Source organism: Arvicanthis niloticus, chromosome X (assembly GCF_011762505.2).
Source record: "Arvicanthis niloticus isolate mArvNil1 chromosome X, mArvNil1.pat.X, whole genome shotgun sequence".
NCBI classification, from domain to species: Eukaryota; Metazoa; Chordata; class Mammalia; order Rodentia; family Muridae; genus Arvicanthis; species Arvicanthis niloticus.
The window spans coordinates 97,906,871-97,921,847 of NC_047679.1; the positions used below are offsets into that span (position 1 = coordinate 97,906,871).

At 39.9% G+C, this 14,977-nt stretch overlaps 1 long non-coding RNA gene across 3 annotated transcripts in view; it reads left to right on the forward strand.

Annotated features, from left to right (window-relative positions):
- LOC143435502 (uncharacterized) overlaps nt 1-14,071 on the forward strand; it is a 102,915-nt gene extending 88,844 nt beyond the window's left edge. For all 3 annotated transcript variants that reach the window (XR_013105865.1, XR_013105867.1, XR_013105866.1), the window contains one exon: nt 11,508-14,071. This is a non-coding gene — a long non-coding RNA (uncharacterized LOC143435502). The remainder of the gene's footprint in view (nt 1-11,507) is intronic.
- The last annotated feature ends 906 nt before the right edge of the window (nt 14,072-14,977 follow it).

A 14,977-nucleotide genomic window follows, 5' to 3' on the forward strand; every position in this document is an offset into this window, starting at 1 on the left:
ACACCAGGGGGAAGAAAGGATATAATGACACCAATACTGTTGCCCTTACAAAGCCCTCTGGGATGGTGCTCTTGTTGTTATGGTTTTATTGAGAAGGGGTTTCTCGATTTAACCCTGGCTGTCCTTGAACTTGCTCTATACACCAAGTTGGCCTCAAACTCACAGAGATCCACCTGACACTGCCTCCCAAGTGCTGCCATTAAAGATGTATGGTACCCAGCTAGGGCTGGTATTCTTTTTTTTTTTTTTTTTTTTGAGAGAACAATACACTGTTTATTATTTTCCTTAGGTAAAAGAATATGGGTTTTCTGTTTAAGCATTAAAATCTTGTGAGTCACTAATTTTTAAACACAAATTTATTTTTTATAGTCTATTCTTTATATATATTTTATGGATATAAAATTATGCATATTTATGAATACCATGTAGACATGTGTATGTATACATCGCTTATTTAATTCAAGGGAAACATGTCTATCTCCTTAAATATTATTTCATTCAGGTAAAAGCACTCAGTTCTTTAAGAATTTCATACAGTATATTTTGATCATATGTATGACCCCCTCCCCAACTTCTTCCAGATCAACTTCTCCTTTCCTACCTACTTCTTTCTTTTTTCCTTTTTTAAATATATTTTATTTACATTTAAGATGCCATCCCCTTTCCCCATTTCCTCTCCCTAGAAAACCCCTGTCCCATACCCCCCCTTTCCTTTTTGCTTTTATACAATTTTTTAAATGATAATCAAAGGATTTATAAGTTTGGTAATGCTCAATCAGAAGCGTAATCCAATACCCAACCTAGATATAAAAACTATCTTTGACTGGTGGAGACATGTGAACAGCTAGGGCTGGTATTTTTTTTTTTTTTTGATTCTTTTTCTTTTTTTAAGATTTATTTATTTTTATACATTTGAATACACTGACTTCAGACACATCAGAAGAGAGTACGGGATCCCATTACAGATGGTTGTGAGCCACCATGTGGTTGCTGGGAATTGAACTCAGGACCTCTGGAAGAGCAGCCATTGCTCTTAACCTCTGAGCCATCTCTCCAGCCCTAGGGCTGGTATTCTTAACAACAGACATTATAACTACCTTTTCCCCTCTATTTTATCAAATCTTTGGCATTTCTTTCTACCTATTACTTTTAAGTTAGGCTTTTTCTTGCTTTTCCAAGACCTTAAGGTACGCTATTAGGTTATTTATTTGAGGTCTCTATGGTATTTTGCATATAGGCACTCATAGCTTAACTCTTAGAACTGCCTTAGCTCCATCTCAGCAATTCTGATGCATTGCATGTATGAAATACATATGCTTTCTAGCAACATTCTAACTTCTTCCTTTATTATTTCAGTGATTGTAGTGGTTTCAATGAGAAATGGCCCCCATAGGCTCATATATTTTAATACTCAGTACCCAGTTGGTGGAACTGTTTGGGAAGGGTTAAGAAGTATGGCCTTGTCAGAGGTTCCCCCCTCCTCTCTGCCTCTCTTTCCTGCCTGTAGATTAGGATATCAGCTCTCAAATACTGATCCAGTGCCATGCCTGCTGATATATTCCATACCTGATGATTATGGACTCTACTACCCTCTGAAACTTTAAGCCCCAAATTAAATGCTTTCTTTTATAAATTTTCATGAGCATGGTGTCTCTTCACAGAAATGTATCAGTATCTAAGATAGTGATCAACTTGTCATTTAAGAACATTTCAGTGCCTGGGGAGATGGCTCAGTGGATAAAAACACTTTCTGTGCAAGTGTAGCAATCAGAGTTTAGATCCTTAGAACCCATATTCAAATGATCATGTTAGTCATGTCTTTGAGACCACTTATGTAATGAATTACAGTTAGTAGTTTACATATTGTCTTAGTTGGGGCTTATATTACTGTGAAGAAACACCATGACCAAGACAACTCTTGTAAAGGACAACATTTAATTGGGGGCTAAGTTGCAGGTTCAGAGGTTCAGTCCACTATCATCAAGGTGGGAAGCATGGCATCATACAGGCAGGCATGGCACTGGAAGAGCTAAAAGTTGTACATCTTCATCCAAAGGAAGCCAGGAGAGGACTCACTCTTCTTCACTGGGCAGAGCTTCAAAGCCCAGCCCCATAGTGACACACTTCCTCCAACAAGGCCATACCTCCTACCAGTACTACTCCAAGCATAGTAAACCACAATTTCCATTCCTTCGGTTTGTTTAAACATATGAGGTTATGGGTGGCCATACCTAAACATAGTATAATGCAAAATAAATTTAGTCCAATTCCAAAAGTTTCCATAGTCTATAGCAGTCTCCACAAATGTTAAAAGTCCAAAGTTCTCTTCTGAGATTCATGCAATCACTTAATTTGTAATCCCTTTTAAAATCAAAATGGAAAGGCAAATGACATACCAAAACCATCACAGGATATACATTACCATTCCAAACATATCATGGTGAAGAAATGCTGGACCAAAGCAAGGCAGAAAACCAGCTGTGCAAACTCCAAAATCTCCATCTGAATGTCTGCTATAAAAAGCACTCTCCATATCTCCAACTCCTTTCATCTTTGTTGACTGCAAGCACAATTCTTCTTTTTGGGTGGTTCTACTCCTTGATAGCAGCTTTCCTCAGAAGGTATCCCATGGCTCTGGCATCTCAAACATCTTGAGGTCTCCTTGGCAACTTCAACATTACAACTTCTTATTCCAATATCTGGAGTACACACATGATCTTTGGGCTCCTCCAAGGGGCTTGGGTCACATCCATCTCTGCCCTCTGTAGCACTCCAGGATCTGGGTGACTCCACTCAACTCCTGCTGCTGTGCTTGGTGATCATCCCATGGTTTTGGCATCTCCAGTATGCTGAAGTTGTCAGTTGCAACTAGGCTTCACCAATAGCCACACCTCAACTTCTTTGCATGACCCCTTCCATCCTGGGCCATTAACTACAACCTTCACCAATGACCTTTCCTGGCCTCTCACAGTGCCAAGCCTCAGCTGCCCTCTATGACTCACTCCTTCATGCCTTCAAGACCAGTACTACCTGGTGATTCTTACTCATTACCAAGTCCAGATGCAGCACAAGGTACAATCTTGGCTATCTTTGGAACATGGCTTTTTTGTGCTCTTAGAAAACACTTCCCAGATTTCACCTCAGTGTTGCTGGTCTCTTAATCACTTCAAATTTCTTAGCTCCAGATAACCAGCATCAATTCTCCCAGTAGTCCCTTCTATTCTGGACTCTAAAGCCAGAGCCATGTGCCAAAGCTGCTGAGTTCTGCTGCTTGTTGAGGCTGGAGCAAACTCCTGCTGTTAGCATTCTGTCTAAACTCCACCCTCACAGTTACCTGGCAACAGCCAGGTAGGCCAGGCCCACTATAAAAGGGGCTGCTTGCCCCCTCCTCTCTCTCTTACCCTCTTGCTCTCTTACTCTCTTACTTTCTTGCCTCTTGCTTCCCATTCCCTTCCCACCCACCCCCCCACGTGCTCATAGCCAGCCTCTACTTCTCTACTCTCTCTTCTCTCTGCCTCTCTCTGTCTCTACTACCCTCTTAACTCCCCTCTCCATGCCCTGAATAAACTCTATTCTATACTATACCATCATGTGGCTGGTCCCTCCGGGAAGGGATGACTCTGCATGGGCCCACTAAGACATCCCCTTCCCCCATACACCCCATACTCACCACACACCTCCACAAAACATTCTCTTTATCTTTTTATAAACACATCATTGGTGCTGAAAACATATCCCATATCTCTTTTATCTTTTTATAAGCACATCACCTGCCCCCTTGTTCTATTACATTATTGCCAGCTTTCTGTTTTCCAACTTTTTTGCTGCCTAAGCTTGTCTGTCCTTTAACTTGCTCTGTAGACTGACATTGAACTCAGAGATCTGCATGGCTCTGTCTCCTGAATGCTGGGATTAAAGACATGTACTACCATGCTTAGATCTAAGCTTTTGTGGCCACTATTCCTCAAGATCCAGATCAAATGCCTGTGTCCTCCATTTCTAGATTATAGTTCATTCCAGATTAAAAGTCCAAATGAAAGCCATAACCAGATGATAATAATGATGCCTAGATATAACTATTCCTTTGTCAATGGCAAATGCTTAAAAATAAACTTAACTGGGTGGGATCTTGCCCCAATGTCAGCACCCTCTTAAGCTGTTTATCTCCTTGAACATAGGGTTCAGCTCTGTTCTACTTCTTGATGCCCCTTTATTCTTTGACCCATACATTTTGTACTTTTGCTTCCAAAGTGTGCTCCTTTTCATCAAAAGGCACTTTATAAGAGAGAACTTTATAGCTACACAACAGAATTTATTCCAGGCTGTTGTGAGACTTCCTTTGCAAGGCAATTAATCTAAATCTCTTCACTTTAGCCTCAGGCAGACTCTTTGGACAATGGCAAAAAGCAGCCACATTCTTCACCAAACTATCACAAGAACAGTCTCTCGGCCACATATTAACATTCTTTTCTGAAACCTCTAGAGCCAAGCTTCCACAGTTCAAATCACTCTCAGCAACAGTCCTTCCATATTCCTACTAGGATGGACTATTAAGCCCCACTTAAAGCATTCTACTGCTTTCTAAATTCAAAGTCTAAATATCCACATTCTTTCAAACAAAAGCATGGTCAGGCCTATCACAGCAATAGCCTAGTCCCTGGTATCAACTTCTGTCCTATTTAGGGTTTCCATTGCAATGAAGAGATACCATGACCAAGGCAACTTATAAAGGACAACATTTAATTGGGGCTAGCTTACAGGTTCAGAGGTTCAGTCCCTTATCATCAAAGCTGAAAGCATGGCAGTGTCCAGGCAACATGACATTGGAGGAGCTTTGAGTTCTACATATTCATCCAGGAAGCCAAGAGAAGACTGAGTCTTCTGCAGTAGGCAGAGCTTCAAAGCCCAGCCCTACAACAAAGCCACACCTCCTAACAGTACCACTTATGTGTCCTTGAATTCAGATTGCAAGTATTTTACTACATTTTTTTAAGTATGTGAATTCAAGTATGTGAAAGGCAGCCCAATTTCTGGTTGAGCACAGGCTGGAAACTGTCCCAGGTGATCCTGAGAGGCCCCAGGTGGGACACAGGTGACCCTTAGGGACTGCATGCATTTCACCACACTCCCAGACTCTAGGCTCCTGACACGATCCTGCAGACATCCATAGATTTAGGTCTTTCAGTCACGTAGGGCAATGCCCCCTAGCCCCTCCACAGGTAGTGGGCATGACTACAGGCCACAGAGCCTCAAGACAGATCTCCATATTAATGCAATACCTAAAGGCCAGAAGGCATAACCAATTAAACATTCCTTCCCAGACCCTTCTCCTTGCAAAAGGTATTTAACCTCAGGCCAGCCGTGAGGAAGCTGGGGTATAGTTTTCATCTACTTTCCTTTCTGCCATGACAATAAACATCTTAAGACCATGGACTGTTTCTCTTCTGGGTAACAGTGAAGCAGGCCTTAACCACAGAGCCACTGCCTAATCTCCTGCAGAAGAACTCTCTGTGGTGTCAGCCACAGAGACAAGCAAGCCAAGCAAATTGCAGCGACCAAGAACTCTCATCCCCAGGGACACAGCCAGAGCTTCTCCCCCTCTCTCCTTTGGCTGTGGGCCAATCCAGCCCATATGCCCCCATTTTGTTCTAGGCCCTTCAGTGGCCCAGCTGTTCCTGGCCACCTTTTGGCCCCGGGACCCCCAAGCCAAGAGCTCTGGCTCCCAACCCCTGAGTGGGTCTCATGGCTTCTCATACCATGGGGAGAACACAGTCAAACTTCCTGTGCCTCTGTCCCCACAAGAGGCCCTAGGCCCATGGCCACAGTCCAACTTCCCATGCCTCTGTCCCCACAAGAGGCCCTAGGCCCACAGCGAGACAAACATGAGACCCACACATCAACCCAACAACAGGTTCCACGCACATTACAACCCAACAGTGAATTGGTATCTCTTTTAAATAAAAGCTTCTCAGATGAGAGATGCATTGATGACTGGTTATAACACTGTCATTGGGAGTTGGTTTAATGCCATCCCTGTTTTTACCAGAATAATAAAAGATTCCCCCTGGAGCCTATAACCTGTCTAGCTATATGTTTTTGGCCAAATAATGGTACCAAGTATAGATTTCATCTGATGAAATGGGATAAATCCAATCAGAAAGTGTTTGGTTATTTTTGTGACATTCACTGCACTATTGTACTAATGGATACGTCTTGCCAGACCAATCATTATTGTAGTTTTCAGAAATCTTGGTATAATTATTACTTTTCTACTCTGTTGGCATGAGTAATACAGAGATATACAACTGGCTAACATAACTAGGGTTGGTACATATATGTCTAGAATTATAATTTCCTCTATGTTAGTTCACTCCCTTAGTCAGCATGAAATGACCTTGTTCCTTCTGACTAGTTTTAAAGTCTATTTTTAGCATATATTTGAATACTGACTCCTTATTTTCTGTTTCCATTTGGCTTGTAATACCTTTATCATCCTTTCACCCTGAGGTACTGTCTTTAATGGTGAACTATGGTGGTTGAAGACAGCAAAAAGAAACAGTCTGTTTTCTGAAACAATCTGCTAGTTTGTGTCTTTTGATTAAGTTACTGAGAATATTGTATTCAGAGTCTATTGAAATGTATATTTTGATCCTGTCATTTTATTGATTTGTTGTGGTGTTTTCTTAGTCCTCATTTGTGTAACAACTGTCATAGAGTCATTTTTCCCCCTGTAGCTTCTTGGATGTGTTTGTTCTGCTTTTCAGGCTGCAGCGTCTTTTGTAGAGCTGACCTAATGGTTATAAAATGATTACACAACGTTGGATTGATAGGGAAGGGAGACCCAGTCTGGGAGGAGTTATGGGAGAAGACGTAAATATGATGAAAATAGTTCATATGAAATTCTCAAAAATTAGTTAAAAATAATCCTTTAGTTTATTTTATCATATGTAGGTATTATTTCTCTTTCTAGTATAAGAGATGGTTTTCTGTAAATAATAGTCTGGGTTGGTAGCTGTGGCTTTTCAGAACTTAAGATAACATTTTTCCAAGCTCTTCTAGATTTAGAGTTTCCACTGAAACCTTAGCTGTTATTCAGGTAAGCACTTTGTGTATGATTAACCCTTCTCTCTTTTTGCCTTCAAGATGTTTTTGTTGTTCTATGTACTTAGTGTTTGGGGTATGAAATGACATTAGGCATTTCCTTTCTAATCCTATCTTTTTGGTGTTCTGTATGCCCCATATACTTGGATAGGAATCTTTTCCTCTAGATTTGGAGAAATTTCTCCAATGGTTTTATTAAAAATATTCTATGCCTTTTGGCATGGAGTTCTTATCTTTATTCTAGAAGCGTAATCCAGATGTCCAGATGGTTTTTTTACTTTTCATAGTGTTCCAAAATCTCTCGTGTTCTGTTCATGCATTTTTTAAAGTGATAATTTTTCTTGTCTGGATAATCCAACTTCTCCCTCTTTCTACAAGACCAGATATCCTGACCTCTACATGATACATTCTGTTGGTGAGGCTTTCCACCATGTATTCAAGTATTTCCTTTCTAGTTTCATTTCAGTTTGTTTTGTTCTTCAGTATTTCTATCTCTTTGTGGATTGTATTTTTGTCTTCTAAATTAATTTCCTCATTTCATTCATCTGTTTGTTTATATTCCTTCAAATTCATTCAATAGTTTATTTCTATCCTATTTAAATGTACTCAGCAGTTCAGTTTGTTCAAGTCCTCTTTTAATTCCTTGAACATATTTATAAGTGTTCTTTTGAATTCTTTGTCTGCAATTACTTTTAAATAGCTTTCATTAGAGACCAGTACTAAAGCATGGGCAATTTTGTATGGAGACATGTTTCTTTGTTGTTTATTTTGCATAGGGATATAACACATCTAGGATTGATTTTTGTTGCTGTTTGTTTGGATGCAAGTTTTTAGCCAGCTATATTAAGTGGATGTTTGGATTTCTGCTTAGTGTTAATAAAGCTCATCTAGTTTGGGATCTGTTGATGATGCTTGAAATTCAATTGTGAGGAAGGTTAGTGCTGATTGTGGGTGTGAAAGTGGAGGTAATTCTCATTTGCTTAGGTGACATGCATACAGAAGGTACATAGATTATGGTTGGAACCTGGAGAAAGGAAGAAGTCTGAGTTCACTGGTCTTTGATTGGGGACAGATGCCTTGGCTATCTATGTTTCTTACTGTTAGGACAGAAGCCTGGAGAGTAGTGGAGTTTTTGGGTTTGAATATGTGACCACATACAGGAACCTGGAGGACCTCAACAGGAGCCTAGGGAAGGGAAGACCTCTGGGGTAATGTATCTGTAACATCAACTAATACCAAGGGCTAATGATAATTCATGTGGGTCACAGTGGAAACCAAGGACAGGAAGGATCCTGGGATAACTCCTCTATGACCACATTACAATTGTCAGGGTCAGTCTGAGTTTACACAGAAAGATGGGAATGGGTAAGTATCTAGGGTCACATGTTTTGGTTTTTTTTGTTGTTGGTGGGGGGTGGTGGTGATGGTAGTGTGTGTGTGTGTGAGTGTGTGTGACAGGTTCCATGGCTGATTTGAGTTTTCATAGGTCTCAAGTGTAACTGGGAACTGAGGGAACCTGGGGTCATGTGTGTCTGGCCTCATACAAGTTCTGTTTTATGCAAATTTGCATGGTCCCGGGGAATCTGGGGACTGAAAAGGGGAACTTAAAAATCATAAATCCCAATGGAAGAACAAAATATCTCCAATATACAAAGCAGTCCTAAGGGAAGAAAGACTAGAGTCAGTATAATACCTCACTTCAAGTTATATGACAGTGATATAGCAACAAAAATGACAAAGCATAAAAGCAGATGTACAGATCATAGGAACAGACTATAATATTCATAAAGCTCCAGCTGCCTGATTTTTCACAAAGATAGCAAAAAATACTCATTTAATAAATGATGCTAAGAAACATAGCTGTCTACACTTACAAGAATCTGGATCTTATCACTTGCTCTGTACACAAATTAAACCCAAGGGATGGCAAAACAGCTCAGTTGTTTAGAGCACTTGTGGTTCTTGCAGGGAACCCATGTTCAATTCCCAATACCCACATGGTAGGTCACAAAATTTGGCCACTATGGAAATAAGTATGTATGTTTTTTAAAAATTCTATTAATGAAACTATAGTATGACCCAGATATACCAGTTTCAGGCATATAGCTGAAAGATTCTGTATCCCACCATTGAGATACTTGTATATTCATGTTTCTCACTGCTCTATTCACTATAGTTAAGAAATTATATCAGCCTAGTTGTCAATCAACCCACAAATGGAAAATGAAAATGTGATAAATATATACAATAGAATTTTATTCAGCTGTAAAAAAAAACAGAAATTAAGAAATTGGCAGGAAAATGCATGGAACTGGAAAATATATGGTGTTGGTAACTCAGGCTTAGACAAATACCACATGTACCCTCTTGTATGGATTCTAGCTATGAGTGTATATAGAGACCAGGAAGTTGGAAAGGAGCCATGAGAGTTGGAGAAAGAGACAGGCTAGAAAGTACAATAGAACACAAGTGAATTAAAGTGGTAGGGGGCATACTAAGGATGGAAAGGTTTAAGTGGCTATGGGAGGGGAGGAAAGTGGTGGAGAGCAAGCAAGCCAGTTACAAAATAAATCAAGGAAGAGCTTAAACAGATGTGCTTTGCCTGGGGGGAAAAACTGCACCTTAAAGTAATAGGTTAGTAAATGAAAATCCCAGTGGTAGGACTGGCTGGCTGGCTGGCTGGCTGTGAGTTGCTGGTCAAGGAAACTCATAGGGCCCCCACATCAATATCTATAGCTATCGACATTGCTATTGGTTGCCCAGAAGAACTTGGTGGTAAGACTAAAGACACCACACACCACACTTTGGTTGCATAGCTGCTAGGGGAGAAAAGACAACACCAGTCTCAACCACCTGTGGATCCTGTGCTATAACACTGAACTGCCAGGCAAGATGTGCCTATGGAGGGAATTCATGATTAATACTGTGAAGCTGGCCAAAGAAAGCCTGTGGCTGGAGAGGTCATGTGTCCTAATGGGGAAGTGGCTACTGTTGTTTCACTAATTGTATTGGGCTTGTCAAACTGCTTTCTAAATACTTTTATGTGCACAGAATGCTGCCACTGTCACTCCAGGGTGTCAGTTACTGCAGTGATTCATAAGTGATCAGAGTGACGGGAATAAGTAACTAGTGAATGCGCAACCCTAAGCAGGAGTATATCACCACTATAAGGCTTAAGGAACATTGCAGATGAGGGGACAGAAAGACTGTAAGCAAGAAAGCAAGGTAAGAAGTGTTGTGGAAGCCGTGACATAGCCATTAGGTCCACCTGTTATTTACAGCAGCTGTGATTACATGCAAAGGACCTGCACAAGATGGGGACTCTCAAAGTTTCATCATGGTGGAGGGAGGGGCTCATAAGGCCCTGCCTCATCCCGCCTCACCCTAAGGAGGTGTTGGCCATTAAATGGCCCCTGGAAGTAAAAGAGGGATTTTCTTCAGTACTGCCACTGATAAATTGCCTCACTCATGGAAGCAACTCTAATTAAACTCATTGTGTCGCCAAAGTAAAGAAATAAGTAAAAACATATGAAAATGAAAAGGAAGAATAGTTGTAGAGAGGAAGGGCTTCAGTGGGGTCTAGAAGGGAACAAAAGAAGGTAATAGTCAATGTAATCAAATATACTATATCCATTTGTGACAATACCAATGAAATCCATATTTATGCATAATTAACATGATAGTAAGAATTTAGACTGAGTTTGAAAATCACTTGAGCAATGAAATTTGAAAGATTTTCCAGAATCCTTTATCTAGTCACTACTAGCACACTTGAAGGACAAATGGTTCTTCTTTGGGGAACCCATACTCACACTCTTGGGAGTGCTTTATTCTTTACCAAAGCACAAACATGTAATGAAACCCAACTGTATTTTAGGGGAAAAAAGAAAAGAAAAATATCACTTCTTGGTTTCATGTTTTACTACAAAGCTTTAATAATCAAACTAGTGCGATAAGGGCGCGCATAAGGGTAGCTATACAACTCAACACAATAGAATTAAGAATCCACATATGTATGAATAATTGTTGAAAAGGGTATCAAGACCATTCACTGAGGAAAGAACAAATAAACCCGGAAAAGTGGGATAGCCACACGTTAAAAGGAGAAATTTGGACTATGTCTCATACCACATATAAAAATGTGCTGGCTACCCACTAGACACAAGCTAGAGTTATCTGTGAAGGGGGAGCTATAACTGAAGAACCACCCCCATAAGACCGGCCTGTAAGTAAACTGTGGAACATTATCTTATTAGTGATTGATGTGGGAGCAGGAGAGCACAGGCTGCTGTGGGTGGTGCCACCACTAGGAAGAAGTGATCCTGAATGGCATAAGAAAGTAGGCTGAGCAATCCATGGTGAGCAGCCCAACTAAGCAACATTCCTTCCATGTTCTTCTGTTTCAGTTCCTGCCTCAAGATTCCTGCCTTGAGCTCCTGCTTGAAAGAACACCATGATGAAAATGGAATTACAACTCATACAATGGGAGAAAAATGTCAACTTATCATTAATGTGAAGGAGTGCTAGCTACATAAAGGTCACTAAGGATTCAAAATTAATAAGCATGTAATATTTCCCACATATCTGAATAGACATTCCCTAGGGAAAGATAGTTATACAAATAGACAGTGAACGTGTGAAAAGACTCAATATAGCCTGGGGAGCTCAGGCTCGTGCTTGTAGCTACTCCAGAGGCCGAGGCAGGAAGATTCAAGTTCACAGTCATCCTGGGATACAGAGTGATTTTAAAGCCAGGCTGGGTCACTTAGGCTGGTTTTGTCACAAATTTTAAAAAGCAGGGGTATGTGTAGAGCTATAACTAAGAGGTAGTCTACTTGCTTAGCATGCACAAGGCCTTAGGTTCAAAACCCATGGCCAATAACAATAACCACAAAGTAGAGACAGCCCAAATACCCATCAGCAGATGAATGTGTAAACAAATTGTGCTTTACTCTTAAAATGGAATATTATTTAACCAAAAGAAATAAATTAAATACAAGCCACAACATGGATCAACCTTGAAAGTATTATATTGAATATGAAGACCATGTTATATTATTCTATTAATTTGCAATGTCCACGGGTAGAGAAACTATACAGACAGAGAAGATGAGCAGTAGATTGGGGGTGTAAGCATCTCTATAGTAGGATACAGAGTCCTTTGCGTATGTGCCTGAGAGTGATGGAGCTGGATCATGTGGTCAATCTATTTCTAGTTTTGTAGAGGAACCTCCACACTGATTTCCATAGTGGCTGCACCCGTTTGCACTCCCACCAGCAGTGAGTAAGTGTTCCTCTTTCCCCACATCCATGCCAGCATTTGTCGTCATTTGTTTTTTTGGATCTCAGCCATTTTGGCTGGGGTAAGATGAAATCTCACAGTAGTTTTCATTTGCATTTCCCTGATTGCTAGAGACCTTGAGCATTTTTAAAAAGACAGCAACCATTTCTTAGCCATTTGCATTTTGTCTCTTAAAAACTCATTTGATTCCAATTTTTTTAATTGGGTTTTGTTTTCTTGATATTTAGGGTTTTTTGTTTCTTTTTGGTTTTTGTTTTTGCTTTATTTTAGTTCTTTGTATAGTCTAAGTAACCCTCTGTCCTGTAGAGATTTTTTCCTATTCTGTAGGCTGTCTCCTCGCTCAAATTATGGTATCATTTGCTGTACAGAAACTTTTGGTTTCATGAGATCTTAAGTATTTATTGTTGATCTTAGTGACCACACTATTGTGACCTGTTCAGAAAGTCCTTTTCTAGAGTGAAGGAAAGGAGGTCCAGTGACAGGCCCAAATTGGGACCCATCTCAAGGAGAGGCTCCAAGGCCAGACATTATTACTGATGCTGTGGTGTACTTACAGACAGGAGCCTAGCATGGCTGCCCTTTGAGAGGCTCAACAAGCAGCTGAAAGAGTCAGATGCAGATATTTTCACCCAGTCAATGGACAGAAACTGCTGACCTCTGTGGTTGAATTAGGGGAAAGCTGAAAGAAGCTGAGGAGGAGGGTGACCCTATAGGAGAACTACCAGTCTCAATTAACCTGGACCCATGAGATCTGTCAAACACTGGACCACCAACCAGGCAGCATACACTGGCTAGTCTGAGGCCCCTGACACATACACAGCAGAGGACTGCCTGATCTGGCCTCAGAGAAAGAAGACACACCTAGCCCTTAAGAGACTTGGGGCCCCAGGGAGTGGGGAGGCCTGGCAGAGTATGTAGGGAGGTCATGGGGGTTTGAGAGCTTCCTCCTGAAGATGGTGTTTGGGAGGAGGAATGGAACAGGGAACTGTTGGAGGGTGAATGGGAAGGGGATAGCGACTGGACTGTGAAAATTATTTAAAGTATTAAAAAAAAGTCCTGTTCTTTTCTATGCCAATGAGTTTAAACATATTTCCTTTCTATTCCATTGATCTATGAGTCTGTTTTTATGTCACTTAACATGCTGTTTTATTACTGTAATTCTCTAATATAACTTGAAATTAGAATAGTGTCAGCTGCTTTTTTATTTTTTAGGATTATTTTGGATATCCCAAATCTTCAGTGTTTCCACATGAAATTTAAAATTGGTTTCCAACTCCTGTGAAAATTTGTGTTGTAACTTTGATGGAGCTGAATATGTAAATTGCTTTTGGTAGGGTGGCCATTTTCACAATATTTATCCTGCCAATCCATGAATGTGGTATGTATTTCCATATTCTTCAATTTCCTTTTTTGATGCCTTAAAGTTTTCATAACACAACTCTTTCAATTACTTGGTTAGATTTATTTCAAGATATTTTTGAAGCTATTGTGAATGGAATTATTCCCCTGATTTCTTTCTTGGTCCATTTGCCGTTTGTATATAGGAAGGCCACTGATTTTTTGTGTATTAATTTTGTATCCTGCTATGTTGCTGAAAGTATTCATCAGCTGTGGGAGTTTTCTGATGGGATCTTTAGGATCTTTTATCTTTTATCTACAATTATATCATCTGCAAATAAAGATTTTTTGACTTCTTCCTTTCTTGTTTGTATCTTTTTGATCACCTTCAGATGTCTTACTACTCTAGCTAAGATTTCAGTTACTACTTTAACTATGTTTAGAGAGAGTGGATATCCTTGTGTTGTTCCTGATTAGAATGGAAATGCTTTTAGTATCTTTCCATTTAGGTAGATGTTGGCTGTGGGTTTGCAGTAAACCACCTTTATTATGTTGAGGTATGTCACTTGTATCCCTACTCTCCCCAAGACTTTTATCATGAAGGGATAAAGGTTGTTCCTGCATCTAATGATGGTTCCTTTCCTTAAGTCTTTTTTATGTGGTGAATTACATTCATTGACTTACATATGTTAACCCATCCCTGCATCTCTGGGATGAACCTTTGATCATAGTGGACACTATTTTTTAATTAGACTTTAATTGTACCATTTTCCCTCTTCTATTTTCTTTCTCCAGCTCTTTCCATGTACTCTTCCACCCTCTCTCAAATTCATGGCCTCTTTTTCTTTAATTTTCATTGTCACATATATGTATAAATATAAAAATACAACCTGATGAATCCATTTTATGTTGATTATATGTATATAAGTTCAGGTCTGCCCCCTTGGTATTGGGCAGCCAACTGGTGTGATTTTTTTTTTTCCCCTGGAGAAGACTATTTCTCTTGCTCTCAGCATTTCTTAGTTATCTGTAGTTTTTTGTTTAGGAGTGAAGTCCTGTGAGAGTTTCCCTTTCCACAATAACATGTTTGTTGGTGTCTTCATTGTTCCATTTCTGTTTAAGAGAGCTAGCCTTTAGTAATAAATTTCTTTAATCTGTTTTTATCATGGAAAGTTTTTATTTCTCCTTCAATTTTAATAGGTAGTTTATCTGTGGTTAATATCCTGGTTTGATAGT